The 21054-nt window shown below is 46.4% G+C and overlaps 1 protein-coding gene across 5 annotated transcripts in view; it reads left to right on the forward strand.

Moving 5' to 3' along the window:
* Window positions 1-21054, forward strand: part of OXR1 (oxidation resistance 1) — a 1826889-nt gene that overhangs the window by 1688166 nt on the left and 117669 nt on the right. The window lies entirely within an intron of this gene.

Here is a 21054-nt window from a genome sequence, read left to right on the forward strand (position 1 = left end):
TTCTTGACCACACTTGCGGGTTCGTGTTTTCTGTTTGACTTCTTGCCGGTTTTTCCCCTCTGTCTTCCCAATCTATTGGGGTCATTATGATGGCGGAAGGACCGCCATCGCGAAGTGCATTACCCACCGCCAAATTAGGATGGCGGTGGGTACCGCAGCGGTCAGAAAGTCTGTCCGCCGCTTCACCGCCAAAGGTAATCGTCCCTATTGCCTGGTGGAGGGTGCAGGGCGCCTGAAATGGTAGCGGTACCTAGCAAGCTCTGTCCGCTATATCAGGATGTGGGTAAACAAAGGCCGTTTCATGGCAGCGATGCCATCATGGAAAGGCTGGCAGGGATTGGATTTTGGGGCCCATTGTGGGACTTCCTTGGGGGGATGGGTGGGGGAGAGGTCACTGCACTGGAGGGTACCCATGGTACCCCCCTCACTTCCATGCACCAAGTGCCGGCACCGCGTGGTACCTGCCACGTAGTGCAGGGAAATGCTTTGCTTGCACTTTTGACATTGCGTGCGGTGCTGCAATGTCAAAAGCCCAGGGTGGCGGGCGCATCCCAATCGCTGTAGTGAGATCGCCGCATGTCAGGCGGGCGGTCCCAGCACCGCAACGATTGCGGGCTGACTGAGGTCCGCCCGCCATCGTAATGCGCCCCTATGTGTTTTCCCTCTCTTACTTGTAAATATCTGGTACACAAAAATAAGTGCTGATATCCAAAAATAAGTGCCTATTGTCCCCACTGGCTCAAACTGAGCACTGATGCTAAACAAGTTTGGCTCTCAGTAATCAATGGCCAACTTAGAGTCACAGTTCGTTGTCTCATATTTGTTGTGTTTAGGACACTGGGCCAGCGCTTAATTTGTAATAAACATAAAAGTAGCGGCCCACATGTTTACATAGCAGCCCACAGCTAGTGCTATACTGAATGCAGTGCTTACTGATCACCAGGGATCCTAGTCTTGATTCCACCTGTTTTTTTATTTTTTTTACCACCACCACCCTTCTTTCTGTGTCTCTTTAACTCACTTTTGCTGGTTTGTTTTCATGCTTATTTTCTCCATTTGTCACCACTTTCTATTGTCTTCCCCTTCCTCTTTTTCTGTGTCAGAACCTGATAAAAAACAGTCCCCAAATATTAATGCATGTGGCCACCATGGGCCATCAGTGTGGGATCGGGATCATAATTAGGCCGGGGCACTCCCCCAAAAAAGTGGCCCACATTCCAGAATCGTTAATTGTTTTGTACTTTTATATAGTGTGAACTCCTCCTCTGGCAGAACAAGCATTTGCAATTCAATAGGTCTCGCATTTTAGAAACTTTGACCTATTGGTATTGTAAATGACAATGCCATTTATTTGTGTGTTTACAAAACACCTGCAATAATGAAAGGCATTGTCATTTACATTACCAATAAGTCACAATTTCTAAAATGAGACCTATTGCATTGCAAATGCTTATTTTTCCCGCTCCTTACTGGACTCCGGGATAGCAAGCACTATGTAAATATATTTACAATTAGAAGCACAGACTTCACAGCTCATTACAAAGCTTCCAGTGATTCAATCACTGAAAGCCAGTACAGGCTCCCAATCATTCTTTAAAACTGCAAATTGCCCTTTTCATTTTCAGATTAACTCATAGGGTAAATTTCCATCCCTTTCAGGCAAGCAACCTTGTTCAGCTGTCTGATCAGCTCCGGTTTCACAGCACAGGTGAACACTTCTTTAATGGCATCACAGCTTTAAGTATTTTCATTTCATAATGAACTGTCGGAGCCGTTTATTTTTTAATTTTTACAATAGTCCAAGAAGTGAGGCCTGGGAATGTGCGACCCCTCTTACTAGGGCTCCACGGCCCCCAAGGGGGCAGTGCCCCACAGATTGAAGACCTCTGTTCTTCAGGGTGCTGGTATCTGATTGGTTGGAGCTATTTTTTGGTTCTTTTCATACAATGAGGTAGATAGGCTGCTAAGCTTTGGGCCTTTTGGTCCTATTGTCTTGTCAGCCTACTACAGTTTCTTACTAAGGCACTGCTGTGTATGTAATATTACCGTGGGACTCCCGCCTCGGCGACGGGGAATGATTCAGGCATGTGAATCTATGGAAGATACCAATATTAATCACGTAATCCCATTCTCCGCGAATGGTATTTACTGAAAAAACCTTTCGATTGGGTAGCTCATGGAAGGCCGTCGGGCCTATCCGCGTCGGTCCACCTCGCAGTAGATGGAACGGACTCCATTTAAATTCTGCCCTCTGTGCCACGCAAAGTATCCGTGCATCGACTCACACGCAGTGTGCAACCTGTGCATGTTTCCGGATCACAGTGAACAGGACTGCGACTCGTGTAAGGCTTTCCGATAGAAGAAAATGCGTTGCAAACCAACAGGCTTGGCATCCCGACACACAGAGCAAACACATAATTTCCATTCAGGACCTCTTTGGGGAAGATTCAAAACAAGAGGTCGGAGATGCCATGGGAGCCCAAGAAGACCAAGACCCGATCTCCATCTCAGACTATGGCTCCTAGGGGGATGAAGATCCTGCAAGGGCAGTGTACAGTGAGTACAGATCCTCCCTTGCCCCAAAGCCCACCTCAGCCCAAGAAGAAGGATTCGGACCAACCTCCTTTTCCGGGCCACAGTCGGCACCAAGATCATGTTTCCGATGCCCCACTCTCCGGCTAGGCACTGAAACATACCCAAAAGCCTTTTGGCTCAAAACCGAGGCGTTCCAAAACATGCACTGAGCCAAATCCTTTGGGATTGAAGTCAAAGACCGGCTCCGCCCACCCCTTCGACACGGAAAACGTCTTCGGATCCTAAATCGCCAGCATCCAAGGCCCCGGCACCGAAACCTTCCGACCGAAACAAACGGATGTGCCCATTCCATCCAGAGAGCAGCATTTCGATGCTCCACCCTCCAAACCGGATCCGAAACAGCTGGAGTTATATATTCACCCAACAACTGGACATATTTCCACAAAAGTGACAATATAATGCAAAACTGACAAAGAAGAGGTCTACCATTTGTTGGTACTAATCCTTCTCCTACTCCTCTTCCATCACCTCCTTCTCCTCAGTTTCAACCTTTATTAATTTCACCTGAGCATTCACCACCACATACACCTGAAGATCAGGATGATGGGGCTGATGTTAATGAGCCAATACCCGCAGACCCTTGGACAGATTAGAACACCAATTACCCCACAGGGAATAATCCTGATCTGTACCCTACTAAGCCCTCTCCACCAGATAACAGCGTAGGATACATAGTACTGTTAGTAGAGCTGCTAACTACCATGGGTTCAGCTGCATATGGAATCCCTGGTAAAGGATTTCCTTTTCAAGACTCGAGACTCAATAGTCACCTAATGTAGCTGTTCTCAGTAATAGACAGAGAGGTGGCGCTAATGTGGCCCCATAGCTCTACCCCATAAAGCGCTCCACCTCTCGTTTGGGCCTTGTAGAATTCTAATGGCGGTCCCAGGGTTTTAAGTGAACACTCATTGTGGACCTTTAAGATACCGCCAGAGGATTGAGCCAACTTCATGTTTGCCTTGGCCATCTGCGACCCCCATCCCATCTTGTCGTTGAGTTTTACTCCTAAGTAGTCAAAGGTGGAAACTCTTTCCAGCGCCGTGCCATCCAAATGAGGGTGGGGACAATTGGATGATTTAACGTTAAAGACCATGAATTTGGTTTAGAGAGGTTGATCTCCAGATTTCTTGTTCTGCAAAAAGAGCAGAACGCCTCCATTGTTCGCTGAATGCCTATGGAAGATTTTGATAACAAACGGGTATCATCAGCGAACATCAGGGCTGGTATCTCGCGGGCTGCTAAGCTAGGAGAATCTAAATCCCTTGCACCCAAAAAATTGTCAATTAATCCATTGAGGAACAAAGAAAAGAGAGTAGGGGCCAACACGCACCCCTGCCTGGAAAGGGAGCCGAGAGCTCCCCATACCTCACCCTCGCAAAGGTGCCTTGGTGTAAACATTTAAACAATTGGCACAGGTATGCTGGGACACCCATCTCTATCAATATGGCCAGAGCTTATCCCTCTGGTCCAAATCAAATGCAGACCAAAGATCTACAAAGATCAAATACTGGCTACCAGCCCCCAGAGTCACTGTCTTCCAATAGACCAATTGAAGTCTGAACAGTTGGTCAATGGTAGAGACCTTGGCACGAAAGCCCGCTTGGAGGGAGGTCAGGATGTATTGTTCGTCCATCCAGCACTGCAACCTCGTTAGTAAAAGGCGGGCAAACAGTTTCTGCAACACATCAATGAGACTAATGGGACGGTAATTAGCTGGATCAAGTGGGGAAGCCTTTTTATGGATGGGGATGATCTCGGCCCCAAACCAAGTTGGGGGGATTTCCATGCCATGTAGGATGGCGTTAAAATACAACCAAATATAAGGGACCTATACCTTCTGCTCACTCAAAAATAAATCTCCTGGGATTCTATCCAGTCCCGGAGCCTTCCCAGAAGACAAACTTCTGAGGGCCACCTTAATTTCCTGCATAGTGCAAGATTGGCAATCTGAGTCCTTCACCTCCGATAATACTAAAGGGGGTGTACTCTTTACTGGGTAACCTAGATCTACCGAAAGAGCAGTGTCAGTGTGGGAGTACAAAGGCTTAAAGTGATCTATCCAAACCTCTTCGCTCAAGTTAGGTGTCCCCTCTAACGAACCTGTTCTCACTAAGTTCCAAAACGCCCTATAGTCACGCCTGTACAAGGCTTCTTTTATACTTGCCCATCTTAGAGCCTCCCATTCCAACTTGGCCTCCGCGATTATGCTTTTATATGCAGATCTGACCACTCTAATGCTCTGCACAGAACTAGTTTTAACCTCCCTGACAAGTGCACGTTTAGCCTCCCTACAAATTTTATTAAACCATTGGGCCTATTTTTTGGTCGTAGTATAAAAGTAATCCCCATAGTGGAGATAAGATTAGTGTGGATATGGTCGAGTGCATGAAAATAGGAAAGATCATAATTCACAACCGGAAGTTCAAAGGCCTCTGCTAAGGAGCAGGCTGCATGTTGATATAGCTCAGCTATTTTTTCGGGTGGTAGCACAAACTTAGCCCATCTAATGCGTCTGCCACCCGCTACTGAGATTAAATTCGTGTCAGCACAAATCTCCATCTCCCCCGATCCATGTAGGTAACCCAGTTTATGTTTTAGTTCTAGTGACAAAAGATTATGGTCACTATCTACCCTTTGTATTACGCAAAAAGCCCTTATTTGAGACCACAATTCTATATTGACCATAATATAGTCAATGGTTGTGCTTTTCCCCACTCTATTAAATGTAGAATTCCCTGGGACATCAGGAGGGAATCTGCCGTTGCAGGCTCTAAGAGAGTGGGTTACTAGAAGCTTATTGATCTGTAGGGCCACTGGCGTTAAGCGCTTAGCCGGGTACATGGGACACTCCTGGATATACCAAATGGAATCCTCTTCTAAGGTTACAGAGGGGATCCCCACCAGAGGTTCGAAGTGACAGTTGAGATCACCCCAATGATTCTATGTGTTGATGGAGAAAAAGACAAGGAGTTCCTCAAGAGCCTCTAACATAGATAGCCCCAGCTCGTGGGGGGTAGGGCGCAAATATATGTTAACAACCACCACCGTCAAATCATCCATATATTTAAGGGCAATAGAGAGGATGTCCGGGGAATGAGAATCTATTACTTTCACTGTGCACCCCAAGTGTGTAGATACCCAGATGCACAGTCCCCCCGAAGGTCTTCCCCTGGGTCCCTGTGCAGCAGATAGATGGAATGTTGCAAATCCCACCCTTATGGGGGCAGTCATCATCTAAGTTTCTTGAAACAAGCACAGATCATACTGGTCCATCAACTCACCCCATTCTGGATTGGATAACTTAGATCCCAGCCCTGCTACATTCCAGGTTCCTATTAATGATCTAGGGGTTTCGCCCTTAGAGGGCTGGGTATGATAGAAGAGGGCGTGTTAATAGGAGGGGTCCCAGCAAGATTATCCAATTCAGATCCCTCTCTTGAGGAGTGTGTATTTGCACTTGGGCTTAAGGGGGTTATTACTAGTCCATCTTCCTTAACCCCAGAAACCATCTGGGATAGGCCCTCCTCATCCCTCACGCCCACCTCCACGGGGCACCCAGCTACATTAAATCCGTTTTATTGGACCCTAATGAATAAAATAGTCAATCTACATTATTCAAGGCACTAAATCCATTGGCCATGGGTATACTATATTCCCCCTCCAGGCCACCTTGGTGGAAATGAGTTGGTCCAAATCCACCAGGTACTATTTCCCGAGAGTAGAAATACCCCAAAGGGAATGAATGGATTGATTGCAGCCATTTGACAGGGTCCTCCCCAGTCCAGGATGTGATTGACCACTCCGGGATCCCTGAAATTAACAATCACGCAGTCCCCTCCAATATCTTATGGTTTGGTCCCCAGCCAGGTCTCTCTTCTAGCAAATAAAATGTCCCCCTGACCCAATCTCATTAATGGTCTATGTCTGTTTAGCCAAAAATTATTTTATTCTTCAGCTCGGTGTATGTTTCGCCTCGTTCGCCCAACAGCGGAGGGACACCGGTTAGTACCACCGCATACGGAGAAGCCTCCTGTGGTAACTGGGGGCAGAGTAGTGATTTTCGGTTTCCTTTGTTGGGAGAATTCATGTTGGGCTTTTGAGGCGCCGGACCCCCCTCCGGCTGCTGCTTATTAATGGATTTTTGGATTGTGGGTGGGTCTAGAGTGGGAAGAGTTCAATGTGCAAAACCTAGTGCGGGAGGGACAGCTCATTTCCAATAATTCTATCAGGTGCACCCTAGATGCTGCAGACACTGCAGCCAGAGCAGTGAATAGTAGCGTCCTTTTAAGAAGGCATGCCTGGTTACTTATTTCAGTATTCAAACCAGAAGTTCAAACTCCTATCCTGGACGCACCTTTTGACAAGGAACACATCTTTGGGCCTTTGGTAGATTCCTTACTAGAAAACAATTAAGAAAGACACAGAAGTGGTCAAATCTATGGAAGACCTAAAGTTAACCCCAGGTCGTGGTTCCTTTTGGTGCTCCTTTAACCGCGGAGGGCCCAAGAATACCTTCTCAGATACTGCCACCACCACCTTTAAGGGAACCAATCAGCCCTCTACCTCAAAGGGGTACTTCAGAGGGGGTTACAAAGGAAACCATGGCAAAGGTAGAGGCTCCAATACACGCTCCTCCCCCTCCAACACCAAACAGTGACTTGCCTACACTACACCTCCCCCTCTCTCCTACCCTCTATCCCCTCCCATCTCCCCTCCCCCCTTCTCCTAACCGTCTAGCAGTCCATAACTACAGACAAATGGGTACTGGAAATTATCAGTTCTTGTCATTGCCTAGAGTTCACCAACAATCAGCCGAACATTCCTCCATGTTCACACAAACTATCACCGGATCACTTACACCTCTTCAAACAAGAGGTTCAGTCTCTCCTTTTGAAAGGGGCAATAGAGCCTGTATCACTACAATACTACAAGTCAGGCGTATACTCCTCTTCCTTTCTCAACCCAAAAAGGACGATTCTCTCGGACCAATCTGGGACCTCAGAGACTTAAATCTTTACATACAGTCAGACCATTTTCACATTGTAACACTTCAACAAGTGCTCCCACTTCTGCAACAGGGTGACTTTCCGTCTACTATAGACTTAACACCTTAGCTGCGTGTAAACATTTCTCCCCAGTGCTGCGCTGTCCATTAGAAGTAGTGCTGAATGGACGTTCAATGGTCGTGCGCAGCACTGGGGAGGTAGCGCTGCTGACGACCATTGGCCGTCAGAGGCACTTAAGGGGTTAAAGGAGCCTATTTTCTTATTCCAATATATCTCGCTCACCGCAAATTTTCTCAGATTTGTAGTAGAGGACCAACATTACCAGTTCAAGGTACTCCCATTTGGAGTCTCCACTGCTCCCAGAGTCTTCACAAAATGTCTGGCAGTAGTTGCTGCTCCCCTGAGAAGAGAATACATTCTCTTGTTCGCGCTATATAAAACTTTATAAATAAATGTTTTCCCCCTACTTGGACGACACACTTTTCAAAGCCAGCACGTATCCAAAATGTCAACAACATACTCCCAGAACACTACAGTTACTACACCAACTGGGGTTCACAGTCAATGTGTTGAAATCGCATCTCCAACCTTCCAACCCTCAAAACTACCTAGGGGCCACTTTAGATACTCAAAATGTTCTGGCCTTTACCAATGCAGCCAGAATTTGCAACATTTAGCCTCTAATTCTCCAGTTTCGGTCCAACCACTCGCTTCCAGCTCGGCTGTATATGCAATTACTGGAAAGGATGTCATCTTGCATCATGATCGTTCCCCATGCCAGGCTTCAAATGCGTCCCCAACAAACAAGTCAGTGGAACCAATCGTGGGGTCTGTTAACCGATCTAGTGTTGGTAAGGGCCGTACTCATCACTCCCTGCAGTGGTGGAACACGCAACATTTATCAAAAGGATGGCCCTACATAGACCCAGTTCCACAGACAATGCTAACAGCGGACGCATCCCTCACTGGCTGGGGGGCTTATCTTCAACACCAAACAGTGCATGGCCTGTGAAGTCAACAGCAAAAAACTCTCTACATTAAACCGTCTAGAGCTGCTAGCAGTGTTTCTAGCACTTAATGCATTTCAGACTGTCCTGAAGGCCAAACTGTCCTAGTTCGTACCGACAGCAGGAGAGCTATATATTACATTCAAAAACAGGGTCGGACACACTCTCTCCAACTGTCTCATTTGGCCCAAGAAATTTGGAGGTGGGCCATTTACCACAAAATCTATCTCCTAGCAGAACACTTCCCAGGAGTGAACAATCAGATTGCAGATCTTCTCAGCAGACAAAGATAGCCAATATACGAATGGGAACTTCACCCTCAAGTTCTCCTCACAAACTTTCAAAGTTGGGGAGTCCCTCAAATAGACCTTTTTGCCACACACCAAAACGCAAAATGGGCAAACTTCGCCTCCAGGTACCCACACCCGCTCTCCAAAGGCAATGCACTATGGATAAACTGGTCAGGGATATTTGCCAATGCTTTTCCGCTTCTACCACTCATTCCAAGAGTGGTTCGGAAACTCAGACAAACACCCCTCTAACTGATCCTAGTAGCTCCCACTTGGGCCCATCAACCGTGGTTCAGAACCCTGTTCGCGTTCACACTAGTTCCACATCAAAAGCTACACCTCACATCCAGTCTCTTCACACGGAGCCATGGAGAAATTGGGCACCCAGATCCCAAACAACTGAACCTTGCGATCTGGCTCCTGAAATCATAGAGTTTGGTTATCTAACTCTTCCACCAGACTGTATGAACATCATCAAAGAGGACAGAAGGCCTATTACAAGAGTCTGTTATCCAGCTAAACGTTTTGTTATCTACTGAAATAATAACACCATTAATCCTCTTGATGCTTCAATACAAAATATTGTGTTATCTGTTAGACTTGTAGCAGTCAGGATTAGCTTACACTTCTATCTGACTACATCTTGCTGCAATAGGTGCGTATTTACAAAATGGGCACCATTTATCGCTTTTCAGAGTGCCAGTACTCAAAGCTTTCATTGAAGGACGTAAAAGAATTATACCACCAAGACCTCCACCGGCCCCAGTATGAAATCTTAAAGTCCTCACAAGATTAATGGGACCACCTTTTGAACCCATGCATAAATGTGAGCCTCGGTTTCTCTCCTGGAAGACTGCTTTCCTCATTGCAATCACCTCACTGAGGCGAGTGGGTGACCTACAGACACTAAGCATAGAAGAACCTTTTTTCCAACTTCACAGAGATGAAGTTGTTCTTCGTACTAACCCCAAGTTTCTACCTAACGTAGGTTCGAGGCATGTGGGCTGCTGAATTCATATCTGCGCCGCCTAGTGTTGGGTCTGGATGATTGCACATTGTTGTCCTGGAAGAGTCTTCGAAGTATCACCAGATAGGTGGCTCCTTCCCTGGACTACAGTGCGCATGGGCATCGACTCCATCCTCAGATTGTTTTTTCCCGCCATTGGGTTTGGATGTCTATTTGTCCACTCAAGTTCGGAATCAATAATAAACTTTACCTTTGGCCAAAAGGCCTTTAGTTATCGTTGGTATTGTCTCGCGATCGGTACCAGTACTTGTTCCTGCTCTGTCCTGAGCCGGACATCAAGAAGAGCCGCGTGGCTTTTCGACACTAAGGCCCGGTCGATGCCAGAGGCCTTATCGACGATCCATCATGGAACGGAGCCCGTTCTAGAGATGCCCCATTTGCAACTCAAGTATCCTCACATCGACGTCCACCCGGTGTGCAACAAGTGCCTGTCTCCCGATCATGATGAAGCCAGCTGTATGGCTTGTTCTCGGTTCCGCTCCAAGAAGACGATTTGCCTTCGAAACGCTGCGCGGAAGGAGGCCCAGCAGACGGCACATGACCCGGTGAACATCTTCAATGCCGAGGAAGATGAGGGAGTCGAGCAGGAAGATCAGGAGACCCTGTCTGATCCAGCTCCGGAGATCGACTCCAGTTACGACGCAGATGTAGAAATGGTCGATACTGAAGACAAGGTAGGAGACGACAATGAGGCATTCGCGGCCATGGAAGATAGCTCGAGCGAGGAGCTAGGCCCAACCGTTGGTACGGGGGCCGTAACTAAAACACTCGATAAGGCTCAGGTCTAGGTTTCGCCGCATGGCCTTACCCAAGATCGTACACTTGGTTCTACAGCCCCGCCTCAAGGCCCGGCTACGGACATTTCTAACGAGCCATCGGTTGACCAATCGAAACCGAAAGCATCGGTGTCTACACAACCGAAAGCGCTGGACGCTAAATCGAAACCAAGAGTGCGCATCGCTTTGGTCGGTTCGAAGACCTCTGAACCATCGGCACCGACTAAGCAGAAGAGTGTTATCGACCCGGTGAGGTCGCTGAAGGGTGTCGAACCGAAGACCGGGGCACCGAAGAAACTGGTCAAGGACGTCGACCCGAAGAAGTCGGCACCAAATGCCGTCGACACAGACAAAGGACTCGGAACTCAGAAGGTTCTCGATCCTAAGCGTCAACCTGACAAAGCTCGGAGCAGTACAGACCTAGAGTCCACACCCGGTGGTGGCTCGAAGGAACCCGTCGAGTCAACACAGCCATCCGCCTCCTTTTCGAAGCAGGTGTCGGACTCACTGAAACGTATTGAAGATGAGGCTACTACTATCGGACCAAAGGCTACTTCGCCCACGAAGTCGGTCAGTAAACCTCCAAAACCGTTGGCGCCCATCCAGTTCACACTGCCGCCGAAAGTGGTGCCTAAGGCCTTCGCCCCGAGGACGGCCGTTGAATCGACAAAGAAGGTGTCCGTGGGGCCGAAACCTACAACTGAGGAGGTGGCCACCAGGCATCGACAGCCTCCGCCTGAAGATCAGTCGAGGCAATTCATCGACTCCGAGACGGGTAGACTTTCTATTTTCAAACGAAAGATCACCCCTGAACAGCCTATGGAATCATATAGAATTCCATTAAAGAAAAAGAGGGATTCTGCTACGTCACCTCTTCTCTATGAACCTATAACACCACATGGACAAGACACTGCCCCTATCTCTCCCACATACTCAGATGTGGAGGCGGGGGAGGGTGACAATGAGGAGTACAGCTATCCTGTAGACACTGATCCTGAAGATCACGCTGAACCCTGGACAGACGCTGCTGACCCAGGAGATCCACAAACTGCCCCAGACAGTCAGGTCTATGCTGGTAAAACCTCGCCTACTGAAGACACGGCTGCGTTTAATGCACTTATTGAAAGGGCAGCGAAAAATCATGATGTACAGCTCCATGCCGACCCTGTGGAAGAGGATTTTTTGTTTGGCACCTTCTCAACCTCAGAGAGAACTGTCAAGACTCTGCCAATGCTAAAGGGTGTCCTAAAACATGCTGGGGACATTTTTAAGGAGACCACAAGGGCAAGGGTGATAAACCCCAGAATAGAGAAGAAATAAAAACCGGCACCTGGTGACCCTACGTATATCAAGGGGCAGTTGCCGTTGGACTCTCTGGTTGTTTCCAATGCCCGGAAGAGGGCGAACTCGCAAACAACGGGTGATGCTCCTCCCCCTGACAAGGAATCTAAAGTGCTAGAAGCATTGGGGAAAAGGGTTTAGTTTAGTTTAGTTTGTTTAGTTTGTATAGCGCAAACAGCTACCCAACAAAGGGTTTCCCGGCGCTTGTGATTCAGTGTAGAGAGAAGGACCGCTGACTTAGATGTTAAACAGCCAGGTTTTAATGGCTTTTCTGAATCTGATGTAATTAGCCTCTGAGCGCACAGATTGTGGCATGGAGTTCCACAGAGAGGGACCAAGGTAGGCAAAGGATCTGCCTCCCATACGTGATAGTCTGATTTTGGGCACAGCAAATTTGTTCGCTGTTGCAGATCTCAGCGTCCTAAATGGACGATAGCGTTGTACCAGACTTTGCAGATATTTAGGAGCTTTGTTTGCAGAGATTTTATGCATAAAGCATAGTGATTTAAATTTAATTCTATTCTCAATTTTTAGCCAGTGCAATTCACGTATGAGTTTGGTAGTGGGTGCATGGATAGGGATTTTACCTAGCAGTCTTGTAGCAACATTCTGCACAGTTTGTAGTTTGCGAACTGTGGCTTTGTTGGACCCTAAGTATAATACATTGGCATAATCCAATCTAGATGTTATTAGGGCGTTAATGACAGTTCTTTTAGTATGATCTGGTAGCATCCAGCAGATTTTCTTTAGCCACTTCAAGATGACGAAGCAGGTGGCTGATGTTTTTATGGCCTGCTGGTGCATATTGAGTGTGTCATCAACAACAAAGCCAAGGTTTCGGGCCTGATTGGATGGAATCGGAGGAGGGCCCATTTCCTGGGGCCAATGTTGAGGTCCCCAGAGTTCTTTGTTTTTTCCTAGGATTATAAGTTCGGTTTTTTCACTGTTTAATTTTAGGAAATTATTTTTCATCCATCCAGCGATTTTTGTAAGCCCTATTCTCAGGGTGGAAGGATCATTATTGCCTGTTGGTGGAAGGGAAAAAAGAAGCTGAGAGTCATCAGCATAGGAGAACATTATCAGTCCGGTATCCTTAGCTATTTTGGCAAGAGGGCTCATATATAAATTAAAAAGTAATGGACTTAAAATTGAGCCTTGAGGGACTCCATGTTTAAAAGTGTATGTATCAGAGTACACGGAATTTGAGAAAATTTGAAAGGTTCTATTTTCAAGTAAGGATGTGATCCAATTTAAGGCAGGGCCACAGATGCCCATTGAACGAAGAGTTTTTATTAGTACCGCATGTGAAACAGTGTCAAATGCGGCACTAAGGTCTAAAAGCACCAGTGCCACTGTTTCACCCTTGTCTATCATTGAACGAATATTTTCTGTTACACCTAGGAGCGTGGTTTCTGTTGAAAAACCTGCTCGGAAGCCAGATTGATGGGAAGGTAACAGGTCATGTGTCATTATATAATTTGAAAGACAGCGATGGACATGCTTTTCTAGGATTTTTGCAAAAATAGGTAGGAGAGATATTGGTCGGAAATTTGCGGGAAACTTCGGATCAGCATTGGCTTTTTTTAGAAGGGGATGGATCATGGCGTGCTTCCATTCCTGTGGGACGTACTCTTCTTGCAAGGATTTATTTAAAAGGTCTGTGATGGTAGATAAGGCTTTCTTACTAAGTAATTTTAAAATGGAACAGGGTAACGGATCTCGTGGCGAACCTGATTTTATCGTATTTAGAAGTTCGATGACAATGTCAACGTTGAGTGTTGGCCAAGTACTCAGGGAAGGGGTAGGGGGTTTATCAAAAGGGGTGGCATAATTGGTCTCTTCACTGTCTGATCTGTTATCATCACTACTGTCATAATGATCTTCCTCATAATTGTCCTGATTAAGTTGGATAGTCTGATAGATTTTATCAACTTTGTCAACAAAAAATGCGGCAAGTTGATTACATTGAGTTTTATTTAGATCAGGTGGAGTTGGTGAGGTATTTGAGCCGGCTAACTCTTTGACTGTTTTGAAAAGTGTTTTAGCTTGGGTAGCAGCTCAAGCGGCCAATATCTGGCGCATCTCCAACACACAGGCACTATTAGCCAGATATGACAGGGCTCATTATGATGCACTTGAAACCCTGTTACAACACTTGCCAGATGAGTAAAAGGAGGAGGCAGAGATGCTAATACAAGAAGGCAAACTTATATCAAATGCATCTATCAAGTGTGCGCTGGACGCGGCAGACACCGCGGCCAGGGCCATTAATACAAGTGTGATGTAACGACGACATGCCTGGCTGAGAATCTCCGGATTCAAGCCAGAGATACAAACCACCATACTGAATCAGCCTGTTAACCCTGATCACTTATTTGGCCCGGAGGTAGACACCACCTTGGAAAAAATCAAAAAGGACACTGAGACTGCAAAGTCTATGGGGGCTCTACAGTCGCAGCAGTTCAGGGGTGGTGCCTTTCGTCGCTCCAACAATAGAGGAACTTCCAGAGGCCAGCTATCCCAGCAGACACCATACAGTAAAGGAGGCACGCAAACCACCTACACCAAACAGAGTAGGGGTGGCTATCGTGGAAACAGCACCAAAGGCAGAGGTCGTGGTAACAGCTCCCGATCCTCCGCCACTAACAAACAGGGACGTCTTGTCACTGCCCCCTGACCATTCCACTCCGGTTGGGGGGAGACTACAACAGTTCCTGCCGGTCTGGAAATCCATCACCACAGACAGGTGGGTGAGGCAACTTATCCAGTACGGTTATTGTCTGGAGTTAACATCCACTCCACCCAACATACCCCCAAGACACCGTCCTATGTCCACAGAGCATTTGCAATTATTGCAGCAGGAGGTAGTCGTCATGCTGCAAAAAGGAGTCATAGAGCTTGTGCCTGTGGAAGAAAAAGGTACAGGGGTGTACTCGTTTTACTTCTTGATCCCAAAAAAGGACTGGTCCCTCAGACCCATACTGGACCTCAGACCCCTAAACCAGTACATTCTATCAGAACACTTTCACATGCTCACATTACAGCAGGTTCTGCTGTTACTCAGTCAGGGAGATTTCCTCGCAACATTAGATTTGAAGGATGCGTATTTCCATATACTGCTACACCCGTCACACAGAAAATACCTCAGGTTCACCATTCAAAATCCGCATTATCAGTTCAAGGTCCTCCCTTTCGGAGTCACTACGGCGCCCAGGGTGTTTACCAATGTTCTCGGCGACAGTGGCTGCACACCTACGGAGACAGAACGTTCACGTCTACCCTTATCTGGACGACTGGCTTATTCAGGCGAAGTCGGACCAGCAGTGTGCCGACCACATGTCCCACACCATTCACCTTCTTCACGATCTGGGGTTCTCACTGAATTATCCAAAGTCCCACCTTCAGCCGCCCATGTACGGCAGTATCTGGGTGCAACAATAGATACTCTGGCAGCCAAAGCACAGCCAAATTCAGTAAGAATCAACAGCATGCAATTGCTGATACAACAATTCAAACCACAACGCTCGCTTCCAGCACGAGTGTTCATGCAGTTGATAGGCATGATGGCCTCCTGCATCTTCATAGTCCCGCACGCGAGACTACACATGCGTCCGCTTCAGGAGTGCTTAGCAAGTCAGTGGAATCAGGCTCACGGACAGTTGAAAGACCTAGTGTTGGTGACCGGTCGCGCATACAACTCTCTGCATTGGTGGAATCCACAAAACCTTTGCAGGGGCCGACCGTTCCAGGAGCCTGTGCCACAGATTATTCGGACAACGGACGCATCTCTCCAGGGATGGGGAGCTCATGTACTCCACTACACAGTGCGAGGACTATGGACAGCACAGCAAAGGAAGATGCACATCAACCTTCTGGAACTGATGGCTATCTTCATGGCGATGAAAGCATTCAAAGTACATCTGTGCAACAAGGTTGTGTTGATCCGGACGGACAACATGACTGCCATGTACTACATACAGAAGCAGGGAGGTACACACTCTCCACAGTTGTCTCATCTGGCTCAGAGCATGTGGAAGTGGGCCATTCAGAGGAACATCTTCCTCATGGCGGAACACCTCCCGGGCAAGGACAATCAGATGGCGGACCTGCTCAGCAGGTACAGCCACCAAATGCACAAGTGGGAGATACATCCATCAGTACTCCAGCCGTACTTCCAGCATTGGGGTCATCCAGAGATAGACCTGTTCGCCACAAAGGAAAACGCCAAATGCCAAAGCTTTGCCGCCAGGTTCCCACACCCACAGTCGCAGGGCAATGCGATATAGATGAACTGGTCAGGCATATTTGCGTACGTTTTTCCCCTAGCACCTCTAATACCGCTGGTGGCACGCAAGCTGAAGCAACACTCGATGACACTCATCCTGGTTGCTCCGACGTGGGCACGCCAACCATGGTACACCACGTTTCTAGAACTATCTGTGGTACCGCATCAAAGGCTGCACCTCACACCCAGGCTTTTGATGCAGAACCATGGCGACGTTCAGCATCCAGATCCGCAACAGCTCAACCTGGCGATCTTGCTCCTGAGGTCTTAGAATTTGGCTACCTCAACTTGCCTCCTGACTGTATGGATATCATAAAGGAGGCAAGAAAGCCCACCACTAGAGCATGTTATGCGGCAAAATGGAAGCGGTTGTCATTTATTGTGCAGACCACAACATCAACCCGCTAGATGCATCTACTCACAACATCATTTGTTATCTGTTACATCTATACAAATGCAATCTAGCCTATGCTTCCATTCGTATACATTTGTCTGCAATAGCAACTTCTCTCCAAAACAGGCAGCATCTCTCGCTTTTTAGAGTGCCTGCCATTAAAGCCTTTCTGGAGGGACTCAAACGAGTTATTCCTCCCAGACACCCACCAGCTCCTGAATGGAACATAATGTGGTCCTCACCAGATTGATGGGTCCATCTTTTGAGCCTCTACACTCATGCGAGATTCAATTCTTGACGTGGAAAGTGGCTTTCCTAATAGCAATCACATCGCTACGATGAGTTAGTGAACTTCAGGCACTAACTAACCAGGAGCCATTCATACAGATTCACTCCCAACATGGTGGTACTCCGTACTAACCCTAAGTTTCTGCCTAAAGTGGTTTCACAGTTCCATATCAATCAAACTATAGAACTGCCAGTGTTCTTCCAGAATCCTGAGTCAGTGGCAGAGAGAATGCTCCACACACTAGACGTCAAAAGAGCTCTGATGTACTACATAGATAGGACAAATGATTTTAGGAAAACGAAACAACTGTTTGTTGCCTTTTCGCCACAACACAAAGGCAACCCCATTTCCAAAGCAGGTATAGCCAGGTGTATCGTTAATTGCATTCAGATTTGCTATCAAAAGGCCAAGCGCACATTAACGGTTCCCCCAAGAGCCCACTCCACGCGGAAGTTGGGGGCCTCCATGGATTTCCTTGGAAATATTCCTTTAGAAGACATATGTAGAGCAGCCACATGGTCTACCACACACACATTTACAAAACACTACTGCGTAGATGTGCACTCCAAACAGCAGGCAGCTGTGGATCAGGCTGTTCTATAAACACTTTTTCAAACTGCTGCAGCTGGCACAGGCGACCGCCGCTAATGGAGGGACTGCTATGTGTTCTATGCACAGATATGAATTCAGCAGCCCACATGCCTCGAACTGAATATGCTACTTACCAGTATGCATCTGTTCTTGGCATGTAGGGCTGCTGACATTCATATCGCCCGCCCTCCTCCCCCGCGCCTGTAGCGGCTGCAGCACTCAAAATTACTCTTAGCATGGTCATCACTTACAGTGTTACACTCCATCTTTGCCACAATGGCGAAAAAAAATCTGAGGATGGAGTCGATGCCCATGTGCACTGTAGTCCAGGGGAGGAGCCACCAATCTCATGATACTTCGAAGACTCTTCCAGGACAACAATGTGCAATCATCCGGACCCAACACCAGGCGGCGATCTATGCACAGATATGAATGTCAGCAGCCCTACATGCCAAGAACAGATGCATACTGGCAAGTAGCATATTCGTTTCTGCCTTTCATATCAGTCAGACAGTTGAATTACCAGTATTCCTTCCTAAACCTGATTCAGTGGCAGAACGAGCTCTACACACCTTAGATGTCAGAAGAGTCCATTTATATTACATGGAAAGGACAAAATCATTTTGTAAAACCAAACAACATTTTGTTGCTTATGCACCACCACACAAGGGCAATCCCATATCCAAGTCAGGTATTGCCAGGTTGATTGTTAAATGCATTCAAACTTGTTATGCAAAAGCAAAAAACCTTTAACTATACCCCCTAGAGTGCATCCCACTCGCAAAATAAGGGCTACTGTGGCTTTCCTTAGAAACATCCCCATAGTTAACATTTGTAAAGCTGCAACATGTTCTACACCGCACACATTCACCAAACACTATTGTGTAGATGTGTTAGCGAGACAACAAGCTAATGTTGGCTAGGCAGTACTTAAAACACAGTTTCAGACAACTCCAACAGCTACAGGTTAGCCACCGCTTTGGGAGAAAACTGCTGTATTATTTATGCAAACCATGTGATCTGCAGCTCACATGCCTCGAACAGATAATGTTACTTACCCAGTAAACATCTGTTCTTGGCATGTACAGCTGTAGATTCACATGCACCCACCCGCCTCCCTGGGTACCTGTAACTACTGCAGTTCTCTTATCTTATTCTATATACATACGCATGGACATCTCTATTCTTTACTGAGTAACTCCTCACCGTCTGCGAGAAAACAATCTAACAATAGAGTTGCCCATGTGCGCTATCACCAAAAGTCCCCAACCTCGTTACTGGAAAAGACTTCTTTGAAGAAAAACAACTTGCAAACAACCAAACCTAACACTAGATGGCAGGAGTATGCAACGCATGTTAATTTACAGCTGTACATGCCAAGAATAGATGTTTACTGGGTAAGGCTCATTACCCTTCTCACCTTTCCTTCCTTTAAGTGGTTCTCTTTCACTCATGCTCTGGAAAATCTGAAGAAATTGAACTCTCAGGATAGTTCTAGAGGGAAGGGCTGCCTGAGTAGCTGAAGTATACGTTTGGCCTCTGTTTTAAATAGACTGTTAGGCTGCAAAATTGATGGGCCTAGGGCCTTCATGCACTATCTTTAACATTGTATTACTAATCTAGGGTAACAGGGACTCTCATCTTGGGAACGGGTAATAATTCAAGCATGTGAATCTGTGAAAGATTCCAATACTGGGAAAATACAGTTACAGGTAAGTAACGTATTAACTCCTGCTTCCTTTGGGCACAAGCAATCTCTAGATCTGTTTCCCTGCCTGAATCAGTGAAGGCAGAGAAGCAGATCAAAAGTCTGCTCCCAGGTGACGGGAGCATTTTGAACATTTTGAAACCAGACTTTGTGTTTGCTCCTGTGTGGCAGGAGATTTAAAAATGCTCCTGCCAAGCAGGAGAAAACATATGTTTCCCTCCCCATGCAGGCTGGGAAAACATTGTCTCCCGGCGGCGGCCCCCCACGGGCCACAGCATGTGAGCCGGCCCAGGGAAATAGGGTCCCCAGGCCTTTAGATGCTCAGGGAGCCCCTTTCCCCTTTTTGAGAAATTTCAGCCTCGGGTGTGGGCTCCCCTGAGCTTGGAATGGCTCCAGGAGTAGGAGCCTTGCTCCCCCTCCCCCTTTTTTATTATTAATTTCTGCCCTGTGTGTGGGCTCCCTGGGGTCTGAGCACAACAACAACCTCCCCCCTATACCCCCCACCCCATGCCCCCTCAATTAAAAGAAAGCAGCCCCGGTGCCATTTTTTCCCCGCTTTGATCCTGCAGGAGTCCCTCAGGATTGCGACAGAAACTTCTGGTTTTTTTAATTATTATTATTTTGGCCCCGCAGGTGAGTGGGCGTCCACCCAATGGGGCCAGGCTATACCCCTACCCTGTCCCCATACATTATTTATGTATTTATGTACTTTTCATGCACAAACTAGTCAAAAAGTAGCACCTTTTTGGAAAGTTTTGTGGAGATGCGTCAAATGGTGCCAATGTTATTAGCAACACAGCGCTTTTCTTCTTTATTTATTCCGTGTTTTGTATAGCGCAAACTTGACCCCGTAGGGTATCGGAGAGCTTGTATAGGACATGATAACTTTTACAGTACAATATTCTGTATAGCAATTGACATATTAAAGTACAGTTCAAAGTTGTCACAGTCACTTCTCTTGATAAATACTTTAGCACATTCACAGAAAGTAAAACTAGAGGAACCATGTCATCGGGTGAAAAAATATTCTGTATAGCAATTGATATATTAAAGTACAGTTCAAAGTTATCACAGCCACTTTTCTTGATAAATATTTTAGCACATTCAGAGAATGTAAGACTAGAGGAACCAATTTAGCGGGGGAAACATGAACCTGTAATGAACAAATGACATTAGTTTTTCACAGAAAGCGCTTGTGACTTTAAGCAAGCGGATTACAATGCTTGCTTTGCGGTACTTTGCTTGAAAAACCTGTTTTCTTTGAACTGCAGCTAACAATGGGCACCACTGGTTGAAATTAGAATGTTATGGTTTTGTTTACGTTTCATGAATACATATTTGATAAAACAATGGATAATTGTGAGGGCCAGTCTTTTAATGTGATTCTGTGGATTCTGTGGCTGCAGTGCTGATCACATAAATATGGATTTATACATGTACCTTATGGAACAGCTGACCTAATTATAATGTGTGTGTGTGTGTTTACACACACAAACGCATTTATATGTATATATTTATATATATGTATATGTGTTTATGTATATATATATATATATATATATATATATATATATATATATATTACGTACGTGTGTGTGTGTGTGTATGGATTAAAAATATTACTTGGCAATGAAGCTGCATATAAAAGTATCGTGATGTAAAACTTTTTGTAAAGGTAATCACTTTGTAATTAGTATGTTGTGCTGCTTTCTAATGGAACCTATGGTAACGACTGATATTCATTG

This window comes from Lissotriton vulgaris, chromosome 4_1 (genome assembly GCF_964263255.1).
Source record: "Lissotriton vulgaris chromosome 4_1, aLisVul1.2, whole genome shotgun sequence".
Taxonomy (NCBI): Eukaryota; Metazoa; Chordata; class Amphibia; order Caudata; family Salamandridae; genus Lissotriton; species Lissotriton vulgaris.